Consider the following 14,712-nt stretch of genomic DNA (forward strand, 5'->3'; position numbering starts at 1 on the left):
CTGATTCAAAACAGCTATTTATAAAATGTAATCATGTTTATACTTTATCTAATGTTGAATGTATAAAGAATTCCTACTTTAGACAAACCCTCTAAACTTGTCAAAAAGACCCATCAGCTGCCAAGATCAGTTTTTCAGCTCCTTGAGGCTCATTTTCTAACACAATTGTGGTTACAAGGAAAGAGTGAAAAGCATCATGGCCCTATTAGAGTCAGAGCAAGAGAACCAGCTTGCTGGAACCCTAGGCACAAGGACAGTTCAAGACAAGGCCTGAAATGAATGTAGCAAAAGGATTCTCTATGGAAAATGCCATGATCAATTCATTCTAGATACAATTTCAGCACAAAGGAGTGTTTTGAGATCTGTGAAATGATGCCAACTAAACCACTTTTTAAGGTTTTGAGGAGAATAGCATAAAGGTCACCAAAGTCCCCCTTCGACCAAGAATTCAAGTTAGATTAAGAAGAGTGTCAGAGTAGATCTTAAATGTTCTCACAACACACACAAAAAGGTAGCCATATGAGGTGGATAGATATGTTAATTAGCCTGATTATGGTAATCATTTCACAATGTATACATATGTCACATCACCTGGTGCATCATATGTATAACTTTTATTTGTTAATTATACCTCAATAAGGGCAGAAAAAAGATTGTCTTTTTAAAGAAGTAAATCAAAACTGAGATAGTCCAAAGAGAGCTTACTCTTCCCCAAAATTAGTAAATTTAATTGTGGACTATCTTACAGACATGTATATGATAGTCCAAGATTGTCTTTGAATACTTCTTACCATATGTCTTTGATGCCCATTTTACATTTGGCTTGTAAATGAGTCATTTCAGTATTAGGAGATTGCCACTGGATTTTTTTAGTGCATATGGGCTATATTATATTTATTTTATAATAAATTACATAATATTCCTTTATCCTTAGGAATATTGCTTCCTGGTCAAAACAAGAAAAATACCACTATTTCTTAATCTTGAGTGAGTCCAATATGATATTGAATCACTTTATATAATTGCCTTCCCGCCTTGACTTGACCTTTATAAAAAAGTTACTTTTGAACTTCTCTTGTAATTGCTACTGATTTTATCTTTGGAGTATAAATAATCTTCTTTTAAATTACAGAAAATCTAAAATACGTTAAAATCATTTTTCTTGTAGCAGCGCAGTGTAGAAGTATTCCAGGATGTCAAACGAAACAGGGACCTCCAAGATGATGTCTTCAACCACAAATTACTAATTAATACACATGATGAGAATGAGACTGTCCTATCAGAGAACTCTACAGCACCAGGAGCACTCTGGAAGTTCAAATGCAACAAGAAAAGTGCATCTACACGCTATACTACTAGACAGAGTGGGTTAAGAAAGGGATTAGCTTTGAAGTGGGCTTTGCAGAACAGTTAATAAGTATATAAATATGTGCTGAGACTTTATCATGTGCCAGGAAAATTTCTGTATACTGGGATATAGTGGTGAACAAGACAGGCAAAGACTGAATTTATACAGTAGTGTAAAGGAGATGAGGCTGGAAGAGACAAAGGGGAAATGAATTCTAGATTGGGGAAAGATCTTGGCAAAGGACAAGAGTTGGGAGTGTGTGTAGTATGCAATAGGAATTATACTAAAAATGTACTTACTAAATCAGAGAGTGCATGCTAAAAAATAATGAGGGAATATTTGGGTGAAAGTGGTGTTGAATTGCTAGGGAATTTGAAATTAGAGAACAATTCTGGACTTGATGCAGGATGTCAGAAGGCACTAGTACAGGTTTTTATGCATATATTTTAATGCTCTGAAATCACAGACTGGTATTTCCGGATAATTTTAGAATGCAGTTACCAAATGACTAAAGTGCGAAGGTAGAGTAGAAAAAAGAAAGCAGTAGAGTGGATCTATCAAAACATCTGAGAGCAGTTTATATCTGGGAGCCTATCTGGGAGCAGTTTAAATATTAGAGACTAAAAGACAACAACAACAACAACAACAACAAAAACAAAGATAACCTCCAAAATTCTAGCTTGGTCTTCTAACTACAAAGCAATAATATACGCAGTGAGAAAGAGCCATATAACCAGAAAACCTGGCAACTTTTATGAATAAAATAGTGGCTTACTTGGGAGTCTGTGGAACTTGAGTCAGAGTTATGCTTGGCAAGATTAGACCCACCTGATAAACAACTATAACATTTATCACATTGAGGTCACATTCCAAATGAACTCTTATGTTTAAAAAACAGTAACAAGTCAAACAAAACAAAGGATGCAGTGACAGTTTAGGAAGACAGGACAATGAGAGTTCATAGCAATAAATGTGTCTAAATGTCAAAAGGATGCTATGAAAGTGACTTTGCAGAATGAGAGCAACTTAGCAAGTGCTAGAATAAAGTGAACATTTCTATTCACTTCAAGATAGTCTTGGATTTGTCCACTCCTTCTCTAACCACTCAGTAATAATGAAAACTAAATTGTAATACCATCTCCAAGATTCTTTCACTCATTTTTTCCACTTTGAAGTAAGCCGTGCTTCCTATATGGAGTGAAATTCATGAAGAGGGGCAGGCAGGGTTGAAGCTGACAGAACCTGTACTAATCAGTCACAGTGACATAGCTTCAGTGGGCATCACACCCAGAGTCAAAGCCTCTAAAATCAGGGAGGTTGTGTGAAGGGTCAGCAATGTCAGGTTTGAGGATACCAGGGAAGGAGAAGAGCTTGGAGCTGAAGCCAGCTAGGACAACAGAAATGGTACAATTATTATTAAAGGCGAGTTCAAGAGTTTATTACTGAGAGATGTCGTGAACTACAAGTCCGGAGCAGTGTAAAGATTGTGGGAATGTGGGAGTAGTGACAGAGATGGTGGCAGTGCAGAGAGAAGGGGGTAAATATTGAGTGAGGGTCTCCTGTGAGCCGGCACCAGTGTTTTCAACATTTTCCCATTCCTCATGGAGCCACTATGGAGATGGTGTTAGCATACCTATTTTACAGATGGATAATTGAGGCTAGAGAGGTGAAATCAGTGTCCTGTATCATAGCTGGGAAGAGGTAGAGCCAGGATTCAGTCTCCAAAACTTTCCTGTTTTAGGAGAAGCTGACTCTCACACCAACCATACCCAAAGGAGGATTCAGGACTGCTATAATTAGATGTCTGGAAAGAAATTCCTGAAATCTTGTTTGGGTTAAGTCAGGCCTACCAGCTAGTGCCCAAAATACCTGTTTTGAATATGTTACTGTAAGGTAATGAGACTGAAATCAATAAGCTAATTAGAAATAAACCTAATATACCTCTGTTCCACCAAGGTAAAGCAGGCAAAGACTACCTTTCCTCCCTTCAAGAGATTGGATGCTATGTCATAGGCTCTTTAAAGAAATGTAGGTTAAGGAAACATAATCACTGCAAACAAGGAAAGTGCAATTTGACCTGGGAAGTAAGCCAGGCACATGAAGAGTGTCAACACCAGGGAGACAATCATCAGGATCAGAAGAGAGAAATAGAAGGGTGATGGGAATTCTCAGACTTCTTTTCCTTCAAAAGACCACCCAAGAGGTTTATTTACATCCATTTGCTCTTCTATAAAATCTTGAGAGAGAAAGGCAGTCTTCTGTTATATATGATATTGCAGAGTATATTCATGAGCATTGTAACATTCGTGGAAATAGCCCCATGAGTCAGATCCTTCTGATTTGAATCTGACAAATCAGCAAAATTTGATTTGATTTGACAGATGAGCAAACCTGTCAGTTGAGCTAGTGCCTCAGCCCTTACCTTTGGGGTCAAGGAAAATGGTTAACTTATACTATAATATACAAACACGTACACATAAGCTGTGCATATGCATGTGTGCGCACACACACACACACACACATACACAGACTTGCATCTTAAACTCTCCAGAAGCATCTTCAAGGGTGAAGAATCACTGAGGAATGCTTTTTAGATAAAAACGAGTTTGGTAAAGACCATTAAAGGAATTTAAGTAGATAGAAGTCAACTAGTCCTTTATGCTTAGAGTAATTTTTAGCATTTCTGTGTTTAACATTTTGATTTCATCTAAATAAGTGTGATTTCTATACTCCATGCTGTTTGCTAGCTTGCAATTTTGTTGTGTCAAGTGAGGCTTAAGTTCAGAAGCAAGTTACTTAGTTCATGAGCGCGCCCAGCCAACCTTGCCATGTCAGCAGCTCAGAAGGCTTTATTGCTCCTTTTGATCACCCTGCTTTATAGGAGATACGATATGCTAGAGGCGCATTTACTAATCTGGAGATCTGAACAAATCTCTACATTTTACTGTAATTGATCTCTTTTCATCTCTTGCTCCTTAGTCTCCTCGGCTCCTTGCCCCAGATGTTAGGACTTGGGCTGAAGTTCTAGCTCAACCAATTACTGACTCAGTTTACTATCTCTGCTGCAAAGGCTAAGTTCTGTGCTAGAAATTGCAGTGTATGCCTTCAGAAAGAGAGTGTGGTCTGCTTGGGAATGAAATGCAAACTGAAAGAAAGATCAAGGTACATAATCTAAAATTTAAAGTGGTTTTCATTCTGAGATACCTAGAAAATAATATAGTGAATGTAAGAATTTATTATAAAAAAGATCATTAACCAAGTAAACCAAGTAGAAAAAAATAGTCTTAAGAAATATGAGGAACAGGAGGTACTACATAGAAAGAGGACCTATAGTCAGAAGACTGCTTAATACCTAGTTTTTGCTATTACTAGTCCTGTGATTTTGGCCAAATTATAATACTTTAACTTTTTGAGACTCTTTTTCTCATCTCCAAAAACTGTAAGAGGAATGAAGAAAATGAAAAAGAGATAGATGGAATTTGGCAAATTCTGAACTGCTGAATAAGTATTAACTATTATTAATACACATAATACCTAGCTTACAGCATGTCTGTCCTAATTAAGTGCAAATGCACTTTCGTAAACGTAAAGTTGTATACATTAGGTATTAAGTAATGAATCTTGGAAGCAAAGTGACTTTCTGACTCAAAACTCACAATAGAGACAGACTTTACTGTGGAATATTTCAAGTCACTCTTAGTACTAGAGAGTCTTTTCTCCTTCCACTCTTATTGTCTAATTCTCCAAAACTATTTCTGCTTTGATTGAATGAGGGTGTTTCACTTAAGGGAATCTTTGTTCCCCTGACTGCACTGATACCACAGTATTTGGATTTGGCTCTAGCTTTGTCTTTTACCATGAAGCAAATGATTTGAGTCAATTGTTTATGTAACAGAAGTGAGTATTTATCTCTTTGAAGTGTCTGTCTTTCACAGATTACTCCACAATAATATTCTTTTAACCTTAACAATGCATGCACTTAGTGGAATACAAAATATAACTGAGGGCAAGATTTACTTCATCCAAATAAACGATGTGGATAGAATCCACGCTCTGACCTTCAGTTCTTTCTTCCTCAGTAACACGGTTCACATTCAGACATGAATAAGCTGTTTGCAAAGTGGTATGTGCATATGTGTGTGTGTTGTGTTTAAATCTTATAAATGTTTTCTCCAGATTTCTTTTAACCAAAAGTGAATGGAAGTTAAATTCTGCTGGTTCCTTTCTACAAAAGAAAATTTTCCCCAACCTCAGAATTGAATTAATTTAATGAAGTCATTATGTAAGGATCATGAGTCTTTTCATTTTAATTGCCTGTATTGAAAATTTACCTAAAGTGCTCGAATGATTCATAATCAGTTGGTTATGTACTGTAGTCCAATACTAATTGTCACTATTAATCAGACTGGCCTGATTATTAGACCATTTTCCAATTCCGATTTTCTTCCAGAGCTGGACTGAAGTTCATGGTGGCCTTAGAAGGATCAAGGTGACTTGCTACTTTCACTCCGCTACCATTAGGAGTTCTTTTAAGTCACTTAAAAATTCATAAATATTAATTCATTTTTTCTGAATTACAGAGCCATGTAATTGCCTGTGTCAGTTGTTACTAACAAAAACTAGTGTAAGGGCACCATGGCCAACCTCTCAGTGTCCTTATTTGAAGAGATGACAGCCCCCAGAAGTGTAGGCTTAATAACACAACTGCAATCCTTCCGAGGCTTCCTATAAGCCACTGTTTTCTGATGTATCCCTGAAGGTGATTAACTCACATGATTAAAGACACATGGCTATCGGCATGCCTGGAAGCATTCCAAGGGTTAAATCAGTGGAAGCAATTAGGCTTCATTTTCAATCTCATCACACTGTGAAAGTCATTAGTTTACAAACACATCTGCCTGACAGGCAATCATTCAAACCTGATGCTAAGGAGTCCTGGTCTTCCGATCTGCTGGCTGCCATATTTTGCCCTTAGAACTATGTGATGGCTCAGGACTCTCTTCCTGCCACAGGCCTTTCTGGGGAGTCTCACCTTGGTGACCTTCAGCATAGGCAACTACATTTTTCTCTTCTCTTGAGTCTTCCTTGAAAACCCCTCATGAACTTTTGGCAGCTGCCACTGCCAAACTCAGTGGGATACCTGAACATAAGACTCCCATACACTGAACTGATTCCAATTTGTTTCAAGGAGCTGATTAGACCCTTGAGGTGCAATTCACATCCACTTACTTTGGATCTTTGCACCCTTTCCTAAAAAACTCTTCCAAGTCATCTAGATCTGCTCCTTGTAGTTGCAAATATAGTCTCATATGCTTCCTATTTTGGTCTTTTTCTTATTTGAGTCTATCTGTTTATCTATCATCTATCTATCTATCTATCTATCTATCTATCTATCTACCTACTTATCTGATCTCTGCTTCTTACATAGCTAGGTAACAACTATTGATCATAAAGTCATTATCTTCTTGAGGATAACTGCTGGAGGTCCTGGTTTTGAGCCCCAGGATAACAGAGACAGTACGTTTGGGCTCGGGGAGATTAGCTCCTTATTCATGTATATTATGTGGTAACTGGACTGTCAGGAACTACCTGGGGCTGTTTCACAATTTGGGCTGCAGATAGAAACATAATAACAATTGTACAGTAACATGAGAAATCACATACTTTAAGTTCATAGCCAAATAAAGCCTCACCAGACATTCTGTTTTCTCAGAGACAGGGTCTCACTCTGTTGCCCAGGCTGGAGTGCTGGGATGCAGTGGTATGATCATGGCTCACTGTAACCTCGAACTCCTGGGCTCAACCAATCCTCCCACCTCAGCCTCCTGAGTAGCAAGGACTACAGGCACACACCACCATGTTTGGCTAATTTTTGAACATTTTGCAGAAATGAGGTCTCAATACGTTACCCAGGCTGGTCTTGAACTCCTGCCCTCATGCAATCCTCTCTCCTTGGCCTCTCAGAGCACTGGGATTACAGGCGTGAGCCCCTGCTTCAGGCCACTTCATCCTACATTCTTGACACCTCCGTGTACCTTGGGGCCTAACATAAACTACTTCAGGACTCCTACCATGTCCAGAAGAATTTTCTTCAAGTTAAATGAAGCCTATGGAAGTCTGTTTTTCAGACGTTATTTTATCAGGGCACTCCCCTCCTTACCAAAGGCCAGAGAACCTCAAGTGTAGGCTTCACTATTAATCCCTTTGAAGGCAGTTCTTCACTACAAATACAAACTGTAATTTTATTATTTCATGATGCCAGAAAACAACCCTAGTTTGACTTCATACAGATTGCCTTGAAATTCCTCGTATATACCCTTGGTTCTGTAGAGGAGGCATGCAGGTGAAGAGCTGTGTTGACCGTTCAATAGCTCCCAATACTCATCCAGGAACAGCAATACACAGATCTTAAACGTAATCTAGGTTAGAGAAAAGGAATTTACCAAAGCCCCTATCATGACTTCTAAACACGGAAAACCTAATTTCAGTGAACTCTTGGAAACCATGGAAACTGAAAACTCCAATAAATGCAAAGGATTGTACAACCTTGATTTTTCCTAAAACAAACTTCAATCTGTCAGTAGAAGTATATTGGAAGGCTTACCTCTAAAGCTAGTGGATTTGTCCCATTGCCAGTGGGATTGAAGAGGTGGATTGTAAGATTTGTATTGTGGTTAAACCCATTTATTGAGGGTAATGTGAAAAAAAAAAAACTCATACTCTTCATTTACTATTTGCTCAGCACCATAAAAAGCAAGTGGAAGAGTGATAATGACTAAATAAATCTAACCACATACATGCATGCTATTGATTCTGAGGTTTCTATGAGCAAGTGCTCTAGAATGAACAAGCAAGTATAATTTTCATTTCTATGTATGGTTACAGTCATTTCTCATTCATCTTAACATGGTATAATATGAAGAATCTTAGGTATGCAAACTGCAAAATGTAACATTTTTGAATGCTGAAGTGACGATCAAGGTAACAACACAGGAGATGACAGCTATGCATTCATTATATATAATTTGTTTTTTTAAATTTAAAATTGAGAAAGGGAGGAAGTATATTGGAACAAAATTGGCAATTTTTCTTCATAGGGACTAACATTTCTCTAGTGCATTGGTACCGTGGATGAACAGAGGTTTTTGACTTCCAACAATTGGTTGTGAAACTTGGATTTGGTGGTCACAGGCGAACAATGTGGGATATTTTTTTCCCATAAAGCATATAGTCAAAACCTCAGAGAATAAAGAAGATGGCAAAAGATATGTGACATTTAAGTATGAAAAGGTAATAATTAGCTAGTCTGATTACTAAAATAAAGTCATCAAGCCAAAAAAAATAAAAAATGTTTCCAACTTTTGCTCTTTAACTATTACCTAAATACTGCTTCCTAGCCACCTTTCTGAATATTCAGTTTTGAATATACTAAAAACTATAAAGTCCCTATGCAATCCCTACTCTGTACATAAGCCCTGAAATGCACTGGACATTTACATGTGATGAGCAAACACAAGTCTTCCAAAACAAAGGACTGGCAGGAAAACAATATGAAAATCTACATAGCAGAAATGTAGCAGACAGAACAAAGGAGATACAGCAAGCAATATTTTAGAATTGAAAGGAAAAGATCATTAAATGATCCCTTATTCTATAAAGGAGGAGCTGTTTTTCCTCCCAAGGCCACCTAATGAATCATTTGACTAACAACTATTCTTTTTCCTATATTACTCACTCTTTTTTCCCTGAACTGAGGATCTAAGCATGTCTCCAGCCTATGTGAAATGTGGAGATACAGATGCTAAAGGCACTAACTACAGGGTATCTATTTGCACAAAAGTGTCACCGGATTCTTCTCACTCACGTTTAAGAAACGAGATTCAAGAATAACTCTCTGGCAATGTGCCAGGGACCTTCTGAGCACCTATTCAACATCCAGACATAAAAGGTCTGTTAATACTGTCCATCTCTGCATGTTAAAATTAAATCCCAGACACTAATGGGGAAGTAAGGGAAACAAAACAAGGCCAGGGAGAGGAGAAAATAAAGGAAGAACTATACGAAAGATGAGTGAGACAGAAAAAAAGAGATGCCATTGACATTTTGTGTGCCAAGTTTCCTGTTAGAAGACCCTGGCGTAGTTGTACATGTGTCAAGCAGATGAGGGCTGAGCTTAAAAATAACAGCTGTGAGGAGAGCTGGGCTTTATCAACAAACGAGGTTTTCTGTATTAAGAAGAGAAGCCTCAGACTTGGGCAGCTCTATCTCTGACGAGCAGAGGTTTTGCTCCTGCAGAGCTTGATCTCTAAGGAGTGTTGTCTTCTAACCTCTCAGAAGGAGCCACAAATGTTGTTTTAAAAAGTATGACTTCAGGGGCATTTGTTTGCAGCTCCTCGCAAAGTGGGGATTTGTTGGTAACTCAGGAAAGGAAACTGCTTTTATCTACTGGACTAATCTGAAACTATGGCTTTTACTATGGTATCTCCATCTCCCCTTAGCGAACACAGGGAAACTAAATGCCCATGTCTCTGCAAAAGGGCAGGTTAAAAACGTACTTAGTCTCATATGCCTTCCATCAAGGACACTTTGAAAATTCACAAGAAATGAACATATCTATTTTTTTTTTAAATTCACTGAACCATTCAGCGTCTCTTCAGTTGCTGAGAAGGGAAGCTGTTTATTTTTTTCAAGACACCAGACAGTCTATCCCTGTGAGCTAGAAGTATTAGTCACAGGAATGTAAGTTATCAACCATGATGGTTTAGGGCTATTTTAGCTCTAACCCTTTGTCAATGCTGTGTGACTGTCCCCAGAATACCCTCCAGCTCATTCTTGCTTCTCTCCTTCCCTTTGTTCATGGTGTCTCCTCCAAGTTTGAATTTACTTCCAACTTTTTCTCTAAATAAATATCCCCATATTTCAGGACCCTGTTCGATTATTTCTTCTCATCCCGGCTTTCCTAGCATTTGTTTCCAATAAGGTTAGAAGCTCCACCGAAGCAAGAACCATGCCAGGGGAGTTATTGATAACCAACAAACTCATACTGAATTAAAATGTATTCCTGACACTAGAGGAGTAAAGAGCAAGAAAGAATGAGAAGAATGGGAGAATTTTATGTGGTGGTTATATTTAGCAGTAACTTTCCCTAGAATTGAATTCGTTAGTTATCAGACCAAATTGTTGTTTCATATTTTTTATAAATATCCAATTTGTGACTCAAAATAAACTTACTGAGACTTCAAACCTTAATTTTTCCCTTTTAGTGTTACTCCAGGAAAATTCTTATCTATACGTTTTCTATATATTCAACATTTACTCAATAAATATTTATGAAATATTTATTTGGCTTTTACTACATTGCTGGATATTGTGCAGGACACAGTTTTCCAATAAACTCACCTTTCCAGTAAAGATGAGGAAATGAGCTGAATAAACACTCTTCACTTTATCCCTCTAATCATTGACCGCCATGCATAAGCCAGGCCCCTCTGGCTGAAGCTCTACTCACACCAATGACTTCTGCCTCATGCCCTTCCTGACCAACGTGTTCCTCGTCCTTATTTTAAAACAAGCTTGTCTTGCCTGCTGTTTGAATCTTTACCCAAATATTCTAGCCTGCACCAATTGAGACTAAATGGTTATAACTATTTTCAGTTCCATACATTTGGCACTTAGTATATGTTCTCTCTTCTTACTACTTTTTTTCTCTTTGCACATATCTCATATTTCTCCAGGTAGATTAAAACTATTCTTAAGCCACTTTGTATCATTTGTCTCCTATGATCTGAGCAAATTATAGCAGCTCAAGAAACACTATGGTTGTGAATAATCAATATAGTTACTGATGTTACATCTTGACTCTTCAAAGTAACCTTCTAAGAAACATTCTATGTCTCTCTTCTTTTTTTTTTTTTTTTTTTTTTTTGAGATGGACTCCCTCTGTCACCCAGGCTGGAGTGCAGTGGCAAGATCTCTCAACTCATTGCAGCCTCCACCTCCTGGGTTCAAGTGATTCTCTTGCCTCAGCCTCTCAGGAAGTGGGGATTTCAGGTGCTTGCCACCATGCCTGGTTAATTTTTATATCTTTATTAGAGATGGGGTTTCACCATGCTGGCCAGGCTGGTCTCAAACTCCTGACCTCAAGTGGTCCACCCACCTTGGCCTCCCAAAGTGCTTGGATAACAGGTGCAAGCCTCTGTGTCCAGCCTCTATTTCTCTCTTCTTTATAATCAATATTCTTAAAGGGTTTTCTGCTTCTACATCTTCACTGACCATCCCCTCTTCAATCCACTACAGTCTCATTTTGTCTTTACCACTCCAATAAACCTTTTCAATGTAAACTATTGTGTGGTTAAATCCAATGGAATCCTTTTAGGCTTTATATTACACCACATAATGCCTTTGAGCCCTCCTTCTTCTCAACCAAAGCTTGTTTCTTTTCTCTTAGTGAAGGACATCACCATGAATTTAGTTACCCAGATGAAAACTGGGGGCCATTCTTGATTCCTCCCTCTTTCTCAGCCCCCTTGTAAAATGTCACCATGTCCTAACAATTCTATTTTCAAATCTATTCTAATGTGTCCATTATGCTTTTTAGGTATTACTCAATTTGATAGTGTGCACTTATCTCCACTAGACAAATCAATAATCTAAGACTTTGTATTCTAATATCTCATTTGTAGAACTACAGGAGCTCTCCTTTCAATGGTAGACATGATGTTAGGTATTAAGTAATTATAATGATAAGTATTACTCTGTGCTGGGCATAGTCGTAAGCAACATATGTTAACCAGTTTAATATTCACACAACCCAATGAGATATATAATTATTATGCAATTTTACATATGAAGAAAGAGGAGATAAGCTGAAGCATGAAAGGATGAATGACTCTGATAGTGTTTAGAAAATCTAATGAGAACGTGTAAGGAGAATATGTGATGTGTGACTAAACAGTTAAACTATAGGAAGAAATGTAATCAAAGAAAGGTTAAGTGACTGCAGTATGGTAACACAGTGAGATATTTTGAATTCCTCATCTCATTTAGTCTCCATAGTAACCTTATATGGTAATATTAATATTTCATCTTTACAACTGAGGTATAAGGTCACACATTTGATAAAGTGTCAGAATTATGATTAGAATCCACATTTTGCTGGTTTCTAAATTCATTTACTTTCCTCCACATATGCTTTGACAGGGTCACACAGAATGATTTAAGTAAAGTTAAATTAGAAAGTATGGCCTAGATTTCTAATTTGTTGAATTAATTTGGGAACATCTGTTTTGAATATTGTTTTTAGTGGAAGTAAGGAGAATGAGTGTTAGAAGAGTGCAGTCTATAAGCTACAGAAAGTATGTGCAACAAAGGGCACAAAAAGTGATGATTAAGGAAAAGTCTGGAACATGGAGAGACAAAAGAAAGAGGGGCCACATGAAGGGGAGAGGTGAGGTGTGTACCTGTGGGAGGGCTGGGAGGGGCAGTGGTGGTGGAAGTGGCCTGTGGCATCTGAAGGAGGAGATAAGCTGAAGCATGAAAGGATGAATTACCCTGATAATGTTTAGAAAATCTAATGAGAATGTGTTAATAGAAAATGTGATGTGTGACTAAACAGTTCAACCCTATGCATATTTCATGATGATGTCTTTATGTGATCAGGTTACTCATGAATCCACCAACTGAGACAAAGTCGAAAGTTACCCAGTGATTTTATCCAAGTTTACCAATAGCTGCTGAGACTTTGTATGCATCATGGAAGTGACATATGATTAGTATTCTAAAGATGTCTACGAGCTATCCAGCACATTGCGGATACTTTGTATTCTGTGCTTTATCCCTGCTGCAGAACATTTTGTTCCTAAAGAATTTAGTGGTTTTTTTTTTGTCTTGATTTATGTATAGCTGTTCTATTTAACTCCATGGTAATAGAAACAAGAATCTTATAAAGATTACCCACATACCCTGTATAGTCAATAAAACAAATGCAAACATTAATTTCAGTGGCTGGTCTCCAGCAGATGATGAGTTGAAGTGGCCCTAAACTCAGGCACTTGAAGTTTGGTTAGAGAGCTCTTGTGGAATGTGGAATGAGTAAGGGACTGTGAAGTGGAGACTTGGGTTCAAATATCAGCTCTGCCATTTAGTTCGCTGAGTGATCTGGGGGAAGAAATTAATTGACTGAGCTTCACATTTCTCTTCTTTAGCAATGTGAGATTTTTAATGAAGATGAAATTAAATAACACTTGTGGGAAAAATCATCTAGCATAAACCTGACATATAGTGTTTTCTCAATAAAGAAATAAATAATGGAAATAAAATACCTGCATTGGAGAATTAATTGGTTGCTTTCTAATAGGATATAAATAAAAAAATCAAATGAGATATTCCTCACAGAGTGATAAAAAATACACATATACCTTCACTTTATTTCAGGTAAAGGGGATGTGTGAACAATCTTAAATAGTGAGAAAAAGAATACATAACCTTAGGTAGAAATCACCTTAAGACATTAACTCTTGTAGAAGGTATTAGCACATTACGGCTCTAAAGGCTGTGAGGGAGTACATATTTATCTCCTCAATTTAAAATGCCCTTTATTACGATGAGTAGGTTTCTAAAAAGAAGCAATTGTGCTGAAAAACATTAAAATAAATAAATAAATAATAATAATAATAATAAAAGCAATCCAGGGCTCTTCTTTCCTCCCTAACTTGCGTGTGAGTTTTTCAAATTTTAACCAACTTGGAAAAATGCATTCAGAAAGTTGAAAACCTGGGAGTTTGGTGACCAGGAGGCCATTCCATGTTAAGAGTGCTGAGGGTGGTATGCTACACAGTGGGCCTGAGAAGGCCCAGCACATCCCCTTCCTCAATGACACAGAATGGCTTATGTCTTTACTCCTGCCAGATATTCAGGTGATGTCAGTCCTCTCATCCTTAGCAATCAAGCTAAGCCACTCATCCTTGTGAAGTATCTACCATTTTCTCATTTTACAATTATCTTTCTTTCCGGTTTAAATTCCTACAGCATTTAATTCATATTATAGTGTAGAAAGAACAGTGAATTTAGAGAAAAAAGATTTAGACTTTACCACAGCTCTACCAATAAATAGCTTTTCTTTTTTAAAAAATTACCTCAAATTGCTTATCTCTAAATATGTTACCTCAATTTCTCTTATCTCTAAGAGCTACCTTGCCAGGTTACTGTAAAGATTAAGCAATAAGTCTATAAGACCTTAGTAATTTGCAAAGCACTATATAAATGTAATCATTCATCACTTATGTGTACTTCTGAACCCCCACTTGGCTGTAAGCACCTTTAAAACATGAATCATCCTTTCTGTTCTTTAAATCTTTGCAATTAGA

General features: G+C 37.4%; 1 protein-coding gene across 1 annotated transcript in view; it reads right to left on the reverse strand.

Annotated features, from left to right (window-relative positions):
- Window positions 1–14,712, reverse strand: part of TNNI3K (TNNI3 interacting kinase) — a 342,552-nt gene that overhangs the window by 103,130 nt on the left and 224,710 nt on the right. The gene's annotated exons all lie outside the window — the stretch shown is intronic.

This window comes from Pongo pygmaeus, chromosome 1 (genome assembly GCF_028885625.2).
Source record: "Pongo pygmaeus isolate AG05252 chromosome 1, NHGRI_mPonPyg2-v2.0_pri, whole genome shotgun sequence".
In the NCBI taxonomy this organism is placed as follows: Eukaryota; Metazoa; Chordata; class Mammalia; order Primates; family Hominidae; genus Pongo; species Pongo pygmaeus.